Source organism: Nicotiana tomentosiformis, chromosome 11 (assembly GCF_000390325.3).
Source record: "Nicotiana tomentosiformis chromosome 11, ASM39032v3, whole genome shotgun sequence".
NCBI lineage: Eukaryota > Viridiplantae > Streptophyta > Magnoliopsida > Solanales > Solanaceae > Nicotiana > Nicotiana tomentosiformis.
Genome location: NC_090822.1, coordinates 17,247,742 through 17,266,361, shown reverse-complemented (window position 1 = coordinate 17,266,361; position 18,620 = coordinate 17,247,742).

Here is an 18,620-nt window from a genome sequence, read left to right as displayed (position 1 = left end):
CTTCTCATGCACCTCTCAACTGTTGGAGTAAATCAAGATATCATCAATGAATACAACCACAAAGGAATCCAAATAGGGCTTGAACACTCGATTCATCAAATCCATAAATGATATTGGGGAATTTGTTAACCCAAATGACATCACTAGGAATTCGTAATGCGCATATCGAGTCCAAAAATCTATCTTAGGGACATCATATTCCTTAATCTTCAATTGATGGTAACTAGACCTTAAATCGATCTTCAAAAATACCTTGGCACCCTGAAACTGATCAAATAAGTCATCAATTCTTGGCAACGGATATTTGTTTTTGATAGTGGCCTTGTTCAACTACCGATAATCTATACACAACCACATAAAGCCATCTTTCTTCTTTACAAATAGTATTGGTGCACCCTAGGGTGAGACACTGGGTCTAATGAATCCCTGATCAAGCAAGTCTTGTAACTGCTCCTTCAATTCTTTCAACTCTGGTGGGGCCATACGGTATGGTGGGATAGAAATGGGCTGAGTTCCCGGAGCTAAATCAATACATAAGTCAATATCTCTGTCAGGTGGCATCCCCGGCAAATCTACAGGAAATACTTCTAGAATTACACAAACAACTGGTACTAAGTCCATAGAAGGAACATCCGCACTGGGATCGCGAATATAAGCCAAATAGGCTAGACACCCTTTCTCTACCATAAGCCGAACTTTCATATAAGTAATAACCCTACTGGAAGAAACAGGAGTTCCCTTCCATTTTAACCGAGGTAACACCAGCATGGCTAGGGTCACTGTCTTGGCATGACAATCCAACATAGCATGATAAGGTGACAGCCAATCCATACCCAAGATGACATCAAAATCTACCATATAAAGAAGTAGAAGATCCACACTAGTCCTAAGACTACCAATAGTAACCACACATGAATGATAGACAAGATTTACTACAACAGAGTCTCCCACCGGTGTAGATACACACACAGAAGAACTCAGAGAATCAAAAGGCACAACCAAATATGAAGCAAAATAGGAGGACACATAGGAATAAATAGATCCTGGATAAAATAGAACTGAAGCATATCTATGGCAAACTGCAATAATACCTGTGATCACAACATTACATGACTCGGCCTCAAGCCTAGCTGGAAAAGCATAAAATTGGGGCTCGGCCCCACCACTCTGAACTACATCCTTGGGACGACCTCTAACTGGCTGGCCTCCATGTCTAACGGTCTGACCTCCACCTCTAGCTTTCTGACCCCTACGTCTAACTGGCTGAGCAATCGGTGAAACAACCGGTGCCGGTATGTTGGAACAAAAATCCTGTCGAGATCTATTACTCGACAACCTAGGGCAATACCTCCAGATGTGACCAATGTTCCCACACTCATAACACACATCTTGATGTCGTGGTTGCTAAAGCTGAAGCTGGCCCGAACAGGCTGGATAATCACTGTAGTGACTCTGGAGAGGTGGTGCACTGATAGGGGCTGAATGTGCACTAAATGTCGGCTGCCCATAGTAAGGCATAATAGGACCCTGACTCCCTGAAGCACCGGGAGATGCCTGAAGTGCTGAATGAAACGATTTGGGAGGATGACCTCTACCAAAATTACCCTTGCCTCCAGACGAGGCACCACTAAAACCACCAAACTGACGAGGCCTCTTATCAGACCTCTTCCTTCTCTCCTGTGCAAGAACCATCTTGATCTTCCTCGCGACATTAGCAGCCGCCTAAAAGGAAATCTCAATTCCAATTTCCTTGGCCATCTGAAGCGTGATAGGGTGAGTGAGTCGCTCAATAAACCTCATCACTCTCTCTCCCTCAGTAGGTAGTAAAGGGAGAGCATGACATGCTAATCCACAAAATGGGACTCATACTGAGTAACAGTCATACTGCCATGCTGGTGCCACTGGAAATGTACCATTCTGGGCCACACCCTCTATTAGGCTCACCAAACAGACTAGAGCATCCTGAAGTACTGGAGTAGCTATGAATCCTTCCGAGACTTGAACTGGTCCAACTGGTACAGTATGAACTGGAACCTCCTCCTAAAGATCCACCTGAGGTTCTACAATAGGTGCTACTGTCCGAGCTCTAGGCTGAGTTCTACCTCTGCCTCAGCCTCTAGCACGACCTCGTCTTCGACCTCTACCCCTGGCCAGAGTTTCCACAGGGGGCTCTGGTCCCTGTCCATTAGCAAATGTATTATATGTTCTCGCCATCTACGAGAGAATAAGAATAGAATGGTTCAATCATCGGCCATTGAATAAAATCGCACGACAGGATAAGAAAGAAGTGATATTGTTCCTAAACTTCATAGCCTCTAAAAGATAAGTATAGATGTCTCCGTACCGATCCTCCAGACTCTACTAAGTTTGCTCATGACTCGTGAGACCTATGTAACCTAGTTTTATAATACCAACTATCACGACCCAAAATTCTCACATTCGGGACCGTGATGGCGCCTAACATTTCACTTGCTAGGCAAGCCAACGTTATAATAATATTATCCATTTTTAAAAAAATATTAAATAAATTAATAATAAAGAAACAAATGCGGAAGTAAAGTCTAAAATGTAGTGAATAATCCATAATAATAGCGATATCTAAATACCATCCCAGAACTGGTGTCACAAGTGCACGAGCTTCTAGAATGATACAAATAAGGGTCTGAATAAAATAAAGTTGTCTGAAAGCAAGCACACAACTGAAGTAAAGTAGACAGGGACTTCAGAACTGTGGACACTGTGCAGTTATACCTCAATTCTCCACTGGGTAGCTGAAATCCGAGCAAGTCTATGATACGGCGTTGGGACCAACTCCAAAATCTGCATAAGACGTGTAGAGTGTAGTATCAGTACAACCGACCCCATGTACTGTAAGTGCCGAGCCTAACCTCGACGAAGTAGTGACGAGGCTAAGGCTAGTAACTTACATTAACCTGTACGCAATAATAGTAATAACAACAATAATAGAAATAAATCAGGTAACTCATTTCAGCATTTGATACCAACTCAGCAGTCATAACCATTATTATTTAAATCAATTTTTGTTGCAGCGTGCAACCCGATCCCACAATATATTCATATTCAATTCTTTTGCGGCGTGAAACCCGCTCCTCCAATATATTCATTTCAATCAATTCTGTTGCGGCGCGCAACACGCTCCCCCAATATAAACTTTAATTAAGTCTGTTGCGGCGTGCAACCCGATCTTCCAATATAGACTTTAAATAAGTTTGTTGCAGCGTGCAACTCGATCCCCCAATATATTCACTTTTATTTCCGTTGCGGCGTGCAACCCAATCCCCCAATATATTTTAACAACTCAAAAATGTAATAAACATTACTCCAATAAATACCACATTCAATGAGAAACTTTTAAGCATCAAGGCACACAATAATTATAATTTACTTATGAACAACCAATGACAATTAGGAATTAATTGTGGAAATCATGGAAAAAATAGGCAGTTTAATATTTAGTATGCTAAATGTTCAATAACAATTAAGACACATAACTCAAATAAGCATGTAATAATTATTGCAGGAATTCAAGAATTAATATTTGACAAGGAATATGAGTGAATTAATTAATATAATAATTAATTCATGATTTAAAACGATTTATGATTTTTCAAGTAATTATGCAAATAATTAATTTGACTACGTATGTACACTCGACATTTAAGGGTTCTATTACCTTAAGTCAAGGTTAACCATGACACTTACCTCGTTTTGCAATCAAAATTCAAGAATCAAATAAGCCTTTGCCTCGCGAATTCGTGTCCAAAATCCTCAAATCTAGTCATAAACAATTCAATATACTCAATACAAATCCCGTGAAAATTGCCCGAAAATCGTCTTACTTGAGCTCAAAATCGAAAATGGTAGAAAATAGATCGAAATCGCATTTCCAGAACTTAAGTTCTGTTTGCCCAGTTTTTTACTCATCGCGATCGCGGAAATTTATTCGCGATCGCGTAGAACAACTTTTGCCGAGGTCCATTTTACTCTTCATGATCACGGGAATGGCTTCACGATCGCGAATCACAATATGCACATGCTGTCAATTTGCACTACGCGAACGCAAAGCATAACCCCGTAGACCTACGTGATCGCTAACCGTTTCCTGCGAACGCGAAGAACAAATTTGAATACCCCAGCTTCTGCCTCATTTCCTCTTCGTGATCGCAGGAATGGCTGCACGATCGCAAAGCACAAAGTTCAAATGGTCCATAAGCTATCCAAAACTCACCCGAGCCCTCGGTGCTCCAAACCAAACATGCACAAAAGTCCAAAAACTCCATATGAACTCGCTCGCGCGATCAAAATACCAATTTAACACCTAGTATTACGAATCAGACACCAAATCAAATGATTTTTTTAAGAAAACTTTTATTTTCACAACCGAACATCCGAATCCGACTCCGATATCAATAAAAGTTAATTTGGGGTCAAACTTTGAAATCTTTAAGCATTTAGGCTTCTTGTTTTCGCCAACTAGCGATATTTCAAGCTAGGGACCTCCAAATTAAATTCTGGGTATACGCCCAAGTCCCAAATCAAGATACGGACCTACCGAAACTGTCAAAATACTGATCCAAGTCTGTTTGGTCATAAAGTTGACCAAAGTCAACTCAGTTGAGTTTTAAGGCTCTATTTCACATTTTAATCAATTTTTCATATCAAAACTTTCCAAAAAATTATACGGATTGCGCACGCAAGTCTAAGAATAATGAATAGTGCTTTTCGAGGTCTTATAACACAAAAATAATTATTAAATTTAAAGATGACCTTTTGGGTCATCACAACTGGAGACCTACACCGCCTAGCATAAAAGGCCTCATACGGAGCCATCTGAATGCTCGACTGGTAGTTGTTGTTGTAAGCAAACGCCACAAGTGGCAAGAACCAATCCTAAGCACCCCCAAAATCCATCACACACGCACGAAGCATATCCTCCAATATATGAATAGTGTGCTCGGACTGTCCGTCCGTCTGAGGGTGAAATACTGTACTCAACTCCACACGAGTACCCAACTCACATTGTACGGATCTCCAGAACCATGATGTAAATTGCGTACCCCGGTCAGAGATGATGGATACCGGTATACCATGAAGCCTGACAATCTCGAGAATGTAAATCTGAGCTAGCTGCTCCGAAGAGTAAGTAGTAACCACATGAATGAAATGAGCTAACTTAGTCAATCTATCCACAATCACCCAACTATATCAAACTTCCTCTGAGTCTATGAGAACCCAACAATGAAATCCATAGTGATCCGCTCCTATTTCCATTCTGGAATCTCTAACTTCTGAAGCAATCCACCCAGTCTCTGATGCTCATACTTCACCTGCTGACAATTTAGGCACCCAGCTACATACTCCACTATGTCTTTCTTCATCCGCCTCCACCAATAGTGTTGTCTCAAGTCCTCATACACCAGGATGAATGGAGTACCGCGAACTGTGAGAATCCTGGAGAATCAACTCACGCAAGCCATCTACATTGGGTACACATAGCCTGCCATGCATCTGTAATACACCGTCATCTCCAATAGTGATTTCCTTGGCATCACCGTGCTGAACCGTGCCCTTAAGGACAAGCAGGTGGGGGTCATCATACTGGCGCTCTCTGATACGATCATAAAGAGAAGACCGAGAAACCACACAAGACAAAACTCGGCTCGGCTCGAAAACATCCAAACTAACAAACTGGTTGGCCAAAGCCTGAACATCCAAGGCTAATGGCCTTTCCGCTACTGGTAAATATGCTAAGCTTCCCAAACTCTCCGCCTTATGATTGAAGGCATCGGCCACTACATTGGCCTTCCCGGGATGATTGAGAATGGTGATGTCATAATCCTTAAGAAACTCAACCACCTCCGCTACCGCAAATTAAGATCCTTCTTTTTAAACAGATGTTATAGACTCCGGTGATCAGTATAAACCTCACAATTGACACCGTACAAATAAGCTGCCAAATCTTCAAGGCATGAACATTAGCTGCTAGCTCAAGGTCGTGGACAAAATAATTCTTCTCCTGTTTCTGTAACTGTCTAGACGCATAGGCAATCACCCTACCATCTTGCATCAACACTGCGCCGAGACCAATGTGCGACGCACCACAATACATAGTATAAGACCCTGAACCTGTAGGCAATACCAATACTGGGGCTGTAGTCAAAGATGTCTTGAGATTTTGAAAGCTCTCCTCACATTCCTCGGTCCACTTGAACGGAGCACCCTTCTAGGTCAACTTGGTCATAGGTGCAGCAAAAGAAGAGAAACACTCTACAAATCGACGATAATACATCATCAGGCCATGAAAACTCCGGATCTCAGTAACTGATGACGGTCTAGGCCAACTCTACACTGCTTTAATTTTCTTCGGATCTACCTGGATCCCCTTGTTCGTTACCACATGACCCAAAAATCCTACTAAATCGAGCCAAAATTCACACTTTGAAAATTTTGCATACAACTTCTTTTCTCTCAAAGTCTGAAGCATAGTCCTCAAGTGTTGTTCATGATCCTCCCGGCTTCGGGAATACACGAGAATGTCGTCAATAAACACAATGACGAAAGAATCAAGATAGGGCTGAAATACACTGTTCATTAAGTGCATAAATGATGCTGGGGTGTAGGTCAGCCCAAATGACATTACAAGGAACTCATAATGACATTATCGAGTCCTGAAGGCAGTCTTTGGGATATCTGGCTCCCGAATCTCAACTAATGATAGCCTAAACGTAAGTCGATCTTAGAGAACACTCTGGCACCCTGAAGCTGATCAAATAGGTCATCAATACGTGGCAATGGATACTTGTTTTTCACTATAACCTTGTTCAATTAGCGGTAATCAATACACATCCACATTGAAACATCATTATTCCTCACAAATAAGACAGGAGCACCCCAAGGTGATACACTGGGACAAATAAAACCCTTATCAAGCAGCTCCTGTAACTGCTCATTTAATTCCTTCAATTCTACTGGGGCCATACGATATGGTGGAATAGAAATGGACTGAGTTCCCGGTAACAAATCAAAGCCAAAGTCAATATCCCTGTCGGGTGGCATACCCGGAAGATCCGCTGGAAGTACATCAGGAAACTCCCTTACTACAAGAACTTACTCCACGATATAAGTATCAACACTAACATCTCTCACATAGGACAAATACGCATAACACCCCTGCTCAACCATTCGTTGAGCCTTAAGAAATGAAACAACCTTGCTAGGAACATAATCTAGGGTACGTCTCCACTCTAGCCGCGGTAGACCTGGCATAGCCAACGTCACCATCTTGGAGTAACAATCAAAGATATCGTGATAGGGTGACAATCAGTCCATGCCTAAAATAATATCGAAATCCACCATATTGAGCAATAATAAATCAACTCTGGTCTCAAAACTACTAATAACTTCAAATACGATCGATACACGCGGTCAACAATAATAGAATCATCCACGGGTGTAGATACATAAATAGAAGAACTCAAACAATCACGGGATACGCCCAAATACAGGGCAAAATAAGATGACACATAAGAATAAGTGGAGCCTGTATCAAATAAAACGGATGCATCCTTATGACAGATTGGAACAATACATCTGATAATAGAATCAGATGCAACAGCCTCCGTCCTAGTAGGAAGGGCATAATATCCAGCCTGGCCTCCCTTTCTAGGGCGACCTCTACCTGTCCGACCTCCACCTCTAGTTGGTTGTGCAGGTGGAGTAGCAACTGGTGCAGTAATCAAGGCGTGAGAAGCTTAAGGGCCCTGTCGAATGGGTGGGGCCTGAGAAATCTGTGGAGGTGTGCCCCTCCTAAATCTAAGGCAATCCCTCATTATATGACGAGTGTCACCACACTCAAAATAAGCCCTCAGAGGATGTGGCAGTTGGGACTGGCTCGGGCTTGATCGACTGGACTGCCCACTTAAAGCACCTCATACAGGAGGTACAGACAGTGGTGGTTCATAATATGGAACCTAAGGTCTGGGAGTAGCCGGAATACCGCTGGAAGCTTGAAGTGTTGAATGAATAGGATGACTCACATACCCACTACCATGACGGGTTGCAACTGGGGCACGATAATTATTATATGTGCCAGAATCTCGAGATCTCTCAGCTTCCCTCTCTTCTCTCTCTCGGATCCACATACCCTCCAATATTCTAGCAATCTGCTGGAATGCGATGTCCATCTCCAACTCTCGGGCTCTGATACAAGGGTGGAGCCCCTCAATAAATTGGCGAAGCCGCTCTCGAACAACACTAACTAAGGCTAATGCATGCCTAGCCAAATCACTAGATTGGACCGCATACTCTGACATGATCATAGAGCCCTGGCGCAGCTGCTCAAACTCTGTGCGCCATACATCTCTAAGACTCTGAGGAACATACTCCCTCAAGAAAATATTTGAAAATTGAGTCCAAGTGAGTGAAGTTGCCTCAGCCGGACTATCCAACTCGTATGCTCGCCACCACTGGTAGGCCTCTCCTCTAAGTTGGAATGCTGTGAAAGAAACCCCACTGGAATCCACAATACCCATAGTATGGAGGATACAATGACATTCATCAAGAAAACCCTGAGCATCCTTTGAAGCCAAACCACTAAAAGTGGGAGGGTGGTACTTTTTGTACCTCTCGAGCATCAACTTGGTCCCATGTCTCTGGGGTACGGACGGCGAGCATCTATGCTCCTCCCCCGGCCTGAGATGTGGCAGGAGCAAGTGGAATTAAACCTGCCTGAGCTAGAGTGCCAAACATGCTCAGAAACTAGGCAAGAGCCTCCTGAAGTGCAGGAGTAGTAACAGGCGTCTCAGGTGCCTGCCCTCCAACTGGAGTTCATGGTGGCTCTATTGTAGCAGCTCGTGCAGGTGCTCTGGCTGCACCACGTGGTCTTCCTCAGCCTCTGGCACGACCTCTGCCCTGACCCCGGCCTCTTACGGCTCCAACAGGGGGCGTGGATGTCTGATCATCGGATCCAATTGTGCGTGTCCACACCATGTGTGAGAGAATAGAAAGAAAATGGTTTAGAACTTCGAAGTCAACAAATGCGCACGATAAGGTATCAAATAAGTGAACTTTTTCCTAACAGTTCCATAGCCTCCCGAAGATAAGTACAGATGTCTCCGTACTTATCTACAAGACTCTACTAAACCTGCTATCAATGAGGAATAACATAATAGAAATTTGAAATAAATAAAACTGCAACTCAAATAATTTCAATTTTCAAAACTCGGTAGAAATAAGTCACAAGCTTTTAAGAATTTATTCTAAGTATCTCTATACATCAGAGTCTAAAGAGAAATAGGATAACAACATAATAAGGATAGAAGGGCACTCCGAGGTCTGCGGACGCTGGCAGATATACCTTGAAGTCTCTATGTACGGCTAGTTCACTGATGCCTAGTCTGATAGGAAGTACCTGGATCTTCACAAAAAGATGTGCAGAAGCGTAGTATGAGTACACCACAGCGGTACTCAGTAAGTGCCAAGCCTAACCTCGGTAGAGTAGTGACGAGGTCAGGTCAGGCCCTACTGGAAATAATAAAAGACAGGGTGAAAAGTTTAACGATATAATAAAAATAAAATGACAATGGGAATGAATCAAGTAAGTAGTATGTCACAATTTAACTACACAGAATAACGGCAAATAATACCTCGCGGAAGGAAAACAAAATTTTACAACTTTAAGGAAAATACAAAATAACCAAAGGCAAATGCAGCCATAAAGAAATATCAACCAGGGCACTCCCGAGGTACTGCCTCGTAGTCCAAATCATAAATAAATTCATAATATTTCATTTCCTAATATCACCGCTGCAACCTTCACATTTAAATTTTAAAGAAAATATTTTTTCCGAAATAGCATCCCGCGTTTTAGCCACCCTTATTAAACTGCATGACTTCTAGTAGTTCCCCTACTAGCCACGCATATAAAGCCACCCTTATCTCACTGCATGTGTTTCAACACCCATGCCATATATCACCGCATGCATATCAATATCACAATAAATTACAATTTGTACCTCAAGTTCCTAGATATTTCAACTTGCCAAAATAAATCAACAACAAGAATATTTTTCACAATAACGAGCTCACGGCTCAATCACAATGAGTACAAAATCTCATAAAATATTCAGGAATGAATAACTCAGCAAAAATAATATTTCACAAATTTAACACCTTGCCTTAATATCAAAATTTTAAATGTAAAATACTTTATTTTAATAATATTTAAATTAAAAAATCCAACCTTCAAATAATGCACCGAACAAAAAAATAGAGTTTCAACTAAACAGGTAAAACAATTAGCCGGAAAAGGTCAGGCAATTTAAAATATAAAAATAAATCAATGATGATGAATATAACAGGATAAAATAATTTAATTAATATGCAACAGTGATCTCCATAAATTAAAGACATAATCTACCACATTTAGCCCGTGCACACACTCGTCACCTTGTGTACATGACTTTCAACACATCACAATTATCATATTAATACCAATCCTAAGCAAAATATTTTCCGCACAAGGTTAGACTGGTCACTTAATGTGATGACCCAAAAAGTTCATCTTATATTTTATAACTCGATTATGTGCTCTTAAGACTTAAAAATCTCATTTTTACGCTCCTCCATTTGTGTGCACAGTCTGGGTATTAGCCCGGAAGGCTTACAAGTTAAAAACTAATTAAAATAAGAATTTTTGCCTAAAAACTTCAGTTGAGTTGACTTCGGTCAACATTTTTGGTAAATGGGCCCGAATCCGTGTTTGACGGTCCCGGTGGGTCCGTATCTAAATATTGGACCTGAGCATATGCCCGGAATCGAATCCGGAGGTCCCTAGCTCGAGTTATCAATTTTTGATGAAAATTAAAATTCTGAAAGTTTAATGATTTTTAAGAATTGGTTGATGTTTGCCCTTGTTGATACCTTGTCCGTATTTTGGTTTCGGAGCCCGGTATAGGTCCAATATAATATTTATGACTTATCTGTGAAATTCGGTGAGAAACAGAGTTGGTTTGACGTGATTCGGACGTCAGGTTGTGAAAATAGGAATTTAAAAGTGTTCTTGAAAACATGTTGTTAAGTTGATTGTTCTTATCATGTTTATGGATCATCTGGTGATAATTGAATATTGACTATGAAGTTAAGGTTGATATTGTGGAACCAAATGTTGAAATAAGGCTTGTATTTGTTATTCTATCTCCCTGTTGTTAATTGTTCATTGCATTATGGTAAAGGAGAGTGTTAATGCATGAAGGGTGATGTTGTGCCATATTGTGAGTGTTAATGCACAAAGGGTGATGCCGTGCCATATTGTGAGTTTTAATGCACGAAGGGTGATATCGTTCTATATTATGAGTATTAATGCACGAAGGGTGATGTCGTGCCATGATATAAGAGTTAATGCACAAAGAGTGATGCCGTGTTGTTTCTATTAATTTTATAGTGAGGTTCAGAGTAAAAGCACGAAGGGTGATGCCGTGCAAATTTGTTTCCTTTACTGTATTCGTTGTTCCTATTGATTCATAGCATATTGGTTGTTTTGGTCATTATTCTGCTGTAGTTCTTTATCTCGTATGCCCCTCAGCATGTTCCCCCTCTCATATTACCTGTCTAGCTTTTCATTGATGTTACTTGTATATACATTGTTAAATTGTACATGTTGAATTGTAGGTGCCTTGTCTTAGCCTCGTCACTACTTCGTCGAGGTTAGGCTCGACACTTAACAATACATGGGGTCGATTGTACTGATACTGAACTCTGCACTTTCTGTGCAGATTTTGGTACCTGCTCGGGTTGATAGAGAGTTTTGCTGTTGGAACCGCTATTCGGAGACTCAAGGTAGATCTGTCGGCGTTCACAGACCTTGAAGTCCCCGCCTATCTTTTTCTGTTTAACTGTTTCTTTCATCCAAATAGTTGTATTTCTTTCAGACTATTACTTGTAGTGAATTCTAGAATGCTCGTGAATTGTGACTCCAGATCCGTTTGGTAGAAGTTACTAAAATTTTGATATTATTTTGCACTCACTATACTTCATCTTTGCTAATTTATTGTTAATTACTGAATGGAATAAGGATTGGTTTAATGATTCTCTAACGTTGGCTTGCCTAGCAAGTGAAATGTTAGGCGCCATCACGGTCCCGGTGGTGGGAATTCCGGGTTGTGACAAGTTGGTATCAGAGCACTAGGTTTCCTAGGTCTCATGATTTACGAGAAACCTTAGTAGAGTCTGGAGGATTGGTACAGAGACGTCTGTGCTTATCTTCCAGAGGCTATGAAGTTTAGGAAAAAATTTCACTTATGTTATTCTGTGTCGTGCGATTTTATTTTCTCGATACTGATTGAACTCTCCTACTCTTATTCTCTCGCAAATGGCGAGAAAACGTATCGCTTCCTCAGCTGAGCAGCTGCCAAAGCCCTCAGTGGCAGCTCCTACGAGGGGCAGAGTTCAAGGCCGTTCCAGAGGCCGAGGCAGGGGAAGGCCTCAGCCCATAGCTCGATCAGCAGTACCAGCAGTGGAGCCTTAGGTAGATTTGGGCGAGGAGGCTCCATCCCAGACCGTTCCTGCCGGACCAGCTTAGGTTCCGGAGGGGTTCATTGCCACCCCAGTACTTCAGGACGCTTTGGTCCGTTTGGTGGGCCTTATGGAGAGTGTGGCCTAGACTGGCACATTTCCTATGGCCCAGCCGTCTCTCAGGCTGGAGGAGGAGCCCCAACTCCCACTACTTCTGCTCCAGAGCAGATAGCTCCCTAGTATCAGGTTCCAGCAGCTCATCCAGTCAAAGTAGTTCAGCCGGTTGTTGCACCATAGACCGGTGATGGGTCAGCTATGTCTTCTGAGGCGTTATAGAGGTTGGACAGGTTTACCAAGCTCTTCCCAGTTCACTCCAGTGGTGCTACTTTAGAGGATCCCCAGGAGTATCTTAACAGTTTCCATGAGGTGCTACGGAACATGGGTATAGTGGAGACCAATGGGGTCGATTTTGCTGCATTTCATATGACTGGTTCCGCCAAGAAATGGTGGAGAGATTATTTTTTGACCAGACCAGCTGGGTCACCTGCTCTTACTTGGGATCAGTTCTCTCAGCTCTTCCTAGAGAAGTTTCTGCCTATCACATTGAGAGAGGAGCGTCGCCGTCAGTTCGAGTGTCTCCAGCAGGACAGTATGACTGTTACTCAGTATGAGACCCATTTTGTGGATTTGGACGGTCATGCTATTCTTCTGCTTCCCACCGAGAGAGAGAGGGTGAGGAGGTTTATTGACGGACTTGCTCAGCCTATCAGATTGTAGATGGCTAAGAAGACTGGGAGTGAGATTTCTTTTCATGTAGCTGTTAATGTCGCCAGACGAGTCGAGATAGTTCTTGCTCAGGGAGGTCAGGGGTATGACAAGAGACCTCGTCATTCCAGTGAGTTCAGCGGTGTCTCATCTAGAGGTAAGGGTACTTTTAGTAGAGGCCATCCTCCAAGGCTGATTCATTTAGTATCCCAGGCATCCCATGGTGCCTCAATTGGTCATGGTCCTCATATGCCTTATTCCGACCAGCTAGCCTACAGTGCACCACCAGCTCCTATTAGTGTACCTCCACTTAAGAGTTATCAGGGTGGTTACTCAGGTCGACAGGGTCAGTTTCAGGGTCAGCAGTCACAACAGCCGAGGTCATGTTATACTTGTATTGATCTGAGGCATATTGCTAGATTTTTCCCTCGGACATCGGGCAACTCACAACATCAAGGTTCTCGATCCATGGTTTCGGCACCACTTTCTCAGCCAGCTAGAAGCAGGGGTCAGCCAGCTAGTGGTAGAGGCCAGATTGTTAGAGGTGGAGGTCAGGCCGTTAGAGATGGAGACCAGCCAGCTAGAGGCCATCCCAGCGACATAGTTCAGGGTGGTAGGGCCCAGCACCGGTGTTATGCTTTCCCAGCCAGGCCTGAGGCTGAGTCATCTGACGCTATTATCATAGGTACTGTTTCAGTTTGCAGTAGAGATGCTTCAGTTCTTTTTGATTTGGGATCTACTTACTCCTATGTGTCATCCTATGTTACTTCATATTTGGTTGTGCCTCGTGATTCTTTGAGTGCTCTTGTGTATCTGTCTATACCACTGGGAGATGTTATTATTGTAGATCGTGTTTATAGTTCGTGTGTGGTTACCACTGGGAGTCTTGAGACTCGTGTGGACCTTCTACTTCTCGATATGGTTGATTTTGATGTCATACCGGGTATGGATTGGTTGTCACCTTATCATGTTATATTAGATTGTCATGCCAAGACGATGACCTTAGCCCTACAGAGGTTACCTCGATTAGAGTGGAGAGGGACTCTTGGTCATTCTACCAGCAGGGTTATCTCTTATGTGAAGGATCGGCACATGGTCGAGAAGGGGTGTCTTGCTTACTTGGCTTATGTCCGCGATTCTAGTGCGGAGGTTCCTTCCATGGATTCAGTGCCGGTTGTTTGTGAGTTTCAAGAGGTGTTTCCTACAGACCTATCGGGGATGCCACCCGATAGGGATATTGATTTCTGTATTGATTTGGCTCCGGGCACTCAACCCATTTCCATTCCGCCATACCGCATGGCCCCGCCAGAGTTGAAAGAATTGAAGGAAAAGTTGCAAGATTTTCTTGATAAGGGTTTCATTAGACATAGTGTCTCAACCTGGGGTGCACCTGTGTTGTTTGTGAAGAAGAAAGATGGATCGATGAGGATGTGTGTAGACTATCGGCAGTTGAACAAAGTCACCATCAAGAACAAGTACCCATTGCCGAGGATTGATGATTTATTTGATCAGATTAAGGGCCCAGGTGTTTTCGAAGATTGATTTGAGATCTGGCTACCATCAGTTGAGGATTAGGGCATCTGATGTCCCTAAGACAGCTTTTCGGGCTCGGTATGGGCATTATGAGTTTCTAGTGATGTCATTTGGGCTGACAAATGCCCCAGCAGCATTCATGGATTTGATGAACCGTATGTTCAAGCCCTACTTGGATTCCTTTGTGAGTGTGTTTATTGATGATATCTTGATTGACTCCCACAACCAAGAAGAGCATGAGGAGCACCTTTGGATTATTTTTCAGACTTTGAAAGACAACCAGTCATATGCTAAGTTCTCAAAATGCGAGTTTTGGTTGAGTTCAGTTGCTTTCTTGGGTCACATTGTATCAGCAGAGGGTATTCAGGTGGATCCTAAGAAGATTGAGGTAGTCTAGAACTGGCCTAGACCCACATCAGCTACAGAGATCCATAGTTTCTTGGGTTTGGCGGGATACTACCGTCAATTCGTGGAGGGGTTATCATCCATAGCAACCCCGTTGACCAAGTTGACCCAGAAGGGTGTCCCGTTCAGGTGGTCAGACGAGTGTGAGGAGAGCTTCTAGAAGCTCAAGACAACTTTGACTACGGCACCGGTATTGGTGATACCCTCAGGTTCAGGATGTTATATAGTATATTATGACACATCCCGTATTGGTCTGGGTGTGGTATTGATGCAGGGTGGCAAAGTTATTGCATATGCTTCGCGGCAGCTGAAGGTTCACGGGAAGAATTACCATGTTCATGAACGCGAGCATGGACTCATGAACGCGAAGGATAGGGGGCGTAGCCTTAGCGAACGCGACAGGGGTCTCGCGAACACATAAGCTTGGCAAGCTCTGCTCTTCGTGAACACGACAGTGTCCTCGCGAACGTGATGAGCACTGTCGCCCAGTTCATAAAATAGTCCCAAAATGGTACTTAATCCATTCTTTCACATTTTCAAAAGCTAGACGGTCTAGAGGCGATTTGCAAAAGACATTTTCTTCCCCAAAGTGTTGGTAAGTGATTCTAAACCATATCCTTTCAATTACCCATTACATTTTATGAATTTTCAACCTAAAATCTAGAGTTCTCATGGTAGAATTGGGGGTTTGGGGTAGAAACTATGGATTTTGAAATTTGGGGATTTAGACCTCAATTTGAGGTCGGATTCCAAAACCAATAAAATATCCGGGCTCGGGGGTGAATGGATAAATAAATTTTGGTCCGAACCTCTAGTTTTGGCCAAGCAGGCCAGGGATCGATTTTTGACTTTTTGGAGGAAGTTTGGGAAAATCTAAATTTATGCAATATAATTGATTCCTTTAGAAATATTTGATATTATTGAGTCATTTTTGAATATATACGAGTTGTTTGGAGGTGGATTCTAGAGGAAAAGCTGTGATTGAGTATTGAGTGGCCTTCGGAGCGAGGTAAGTGTCATGGTTAACCTTGACTTGAGGGAATTAGGAACCTCAGACTATTTTCTATGTGAAATTCATATGAGCGGCATATATATGAGGTGACGAGTACTTATGCACCACCAATTTACCCGTTATCCCTGTTTCTCTTGTTTTCTCATATTGTCTCTTTTTTACATGCCTAATTGCTACATGTTTAGACTAGTGTTGTTAAGTTGATTGTTCTTATCATGTTTATGGATCTTCTGGTGATAATTGAATATTGACTCCGAAGTTAAGGTTGATATTGTGGAACGAAATGTTGAAGTAAGGCTCGTATTTGTTATTCTATCTCCCAATTGTTAATTGTTCATTACATTATGGTAAGAGAGACATGCACGAAGTGTGATGACGTGCCATATTTTGAGTGTTAATGCACGGAGGGTGATGTCATGTCATATTGTGAGTGTTAATGCACGAAGGGTGATATCGTGCCGTATTGTGAGTGTTAATGCACGAAGGGTGATTCCGTGCCATGATATGAGAGTTAATGCACGAAGGGTGATGCCGTGCCATTTTTATTGATGTTATGGTGAGGTTGAGAGTAAAAGCACGAAGGGTGATGCCGTGCAAATTTGTTTTCCTTTACTGTATTCGTCATTCCTGTTGATTCATGGCATATTGGTTGTTTCAGTCATTATTCTGCTGTAGTTATTTATGTCGTACTTCCCTCAGCATGTTCCCCCTCTCGATATTACCTGTCTAGCTTGTCATTACTATTACTTGTATATACACTGTTAAATTGTAAAAGTTGAATTATAAGTGCCCTGTCTTAGCCTCGTCACTACTTCATCAAGGTTAGGCTCGACACTTACCAGTACATGGGTCAGTTGTACTGATACTGCACTCTGCACTTTCTGCGCAGATTTTGGTACCGGCTCGGGTTGATCGAGATTTTTGTTGTTGGACCCGCTATTCGTAGACTCAAGGTAGATCTGTCGGCGTTCACAAACCTTGAAGCCCCCGCCTATCTTTTTCTGTTTTACTATTTCTTTCATCCAAACAGTTGTATTTCTTTTAGACTATTACTTTTAGCGAATTCTAGAATGCTCGTGAATTGTGACTCCAGATCCCAGTGGTAGTAGTTAATAAAATTTTGATATTATTCCGCACTCACTATATTTCATCTTAGCTAATTTGATGTTAATCACTGAATGGAATAAGGATTGGTTTAATGATTCTCTAACGTTGGCTTGCCTAGCAAGTGAAATGTTAGGCACCATCACGGTCTCGACAGTCAGAATTCTGTGTCGTGACACTTACCTCAAACCATGCTCAATCAGTCAAGTAGTATGCCTTTTCCTCGAATCTAGTCATAATTAATTCGATTCAATCAATACAAATTATAGGAATAATTTCCATATGAAAATATAAATTTTCTAATAAAATCCGAAATTTAACCCAAACATTGCATGTCTCGGAACCCGAAAAAAGTTACAAAATACGAACGCCCATTCAACCACGAGTCCAACCATACAATTTTTGCTAAATTCCGACATCAACTCGACCCTCAAATCTTCAATTTAAACCAAAAGGGTTTTCTAAATCATCCAAGTTAAATCGTCAATTAAATATTAAAAATAACTATGGATTTGGGTAATTTGACCAATATTGAGTTAAGAATACTTCCCCCGTTATTTTGCTTGAAAATCTCCCGAACATCGCCTCTTACGGAGCTCCAATTTGTCAAAAATGGATCCATTTTCAGAACTTAAAGTTTCTGCCTAGGGATTTCTTCTTCGCGAACGCGACCCTTGCCTCGCGTTCGCGAAGCATATCATGTGCTGCCCAAAATTTGCTGCCCAAAATTTTCTCTTCGCGAACGCGATGACCAGGGGTCCCATGCCTTTTCGAACACGTAGGCTAACGCGTGAAGTCCACCCCAGCCCTCACTCTTCTTTGCGAACGCATAGCCTCTATCGCGTTCGTGATGCACACTGGTCCTCACCCTTCGCGAACACGTCCCTTGCTTCGCGAACGCGAAGAACAAACTCTTGCCTGCCCCAGTTCCTCTTCGCGAACGCGAGACCTCTCTCGCGAATGCAAAGAAGGAAACCAGAGTTGGACACCATAAATTCTTCAGCTGTTCTCCAAGTCCAAAATTGATCTGCTAACCATCCGAAACTCACCCGAGGCCCCCGGGACCTCAACTAAATATACCAACAAGTCCTACAACAGCATACGAACTTAGTCGAAACCTCAAATCACATTAAAATAAGCTAAAATCACGAATCATACCCCAATTCAAGCTTAAGGAACTTAAGAATTTTCAAATTCTATATTTGATGTCGAAACCTATCAAATCAAGTCCGAATGACCTCAAATTTTGTACAGAAGTTATAAATGATAT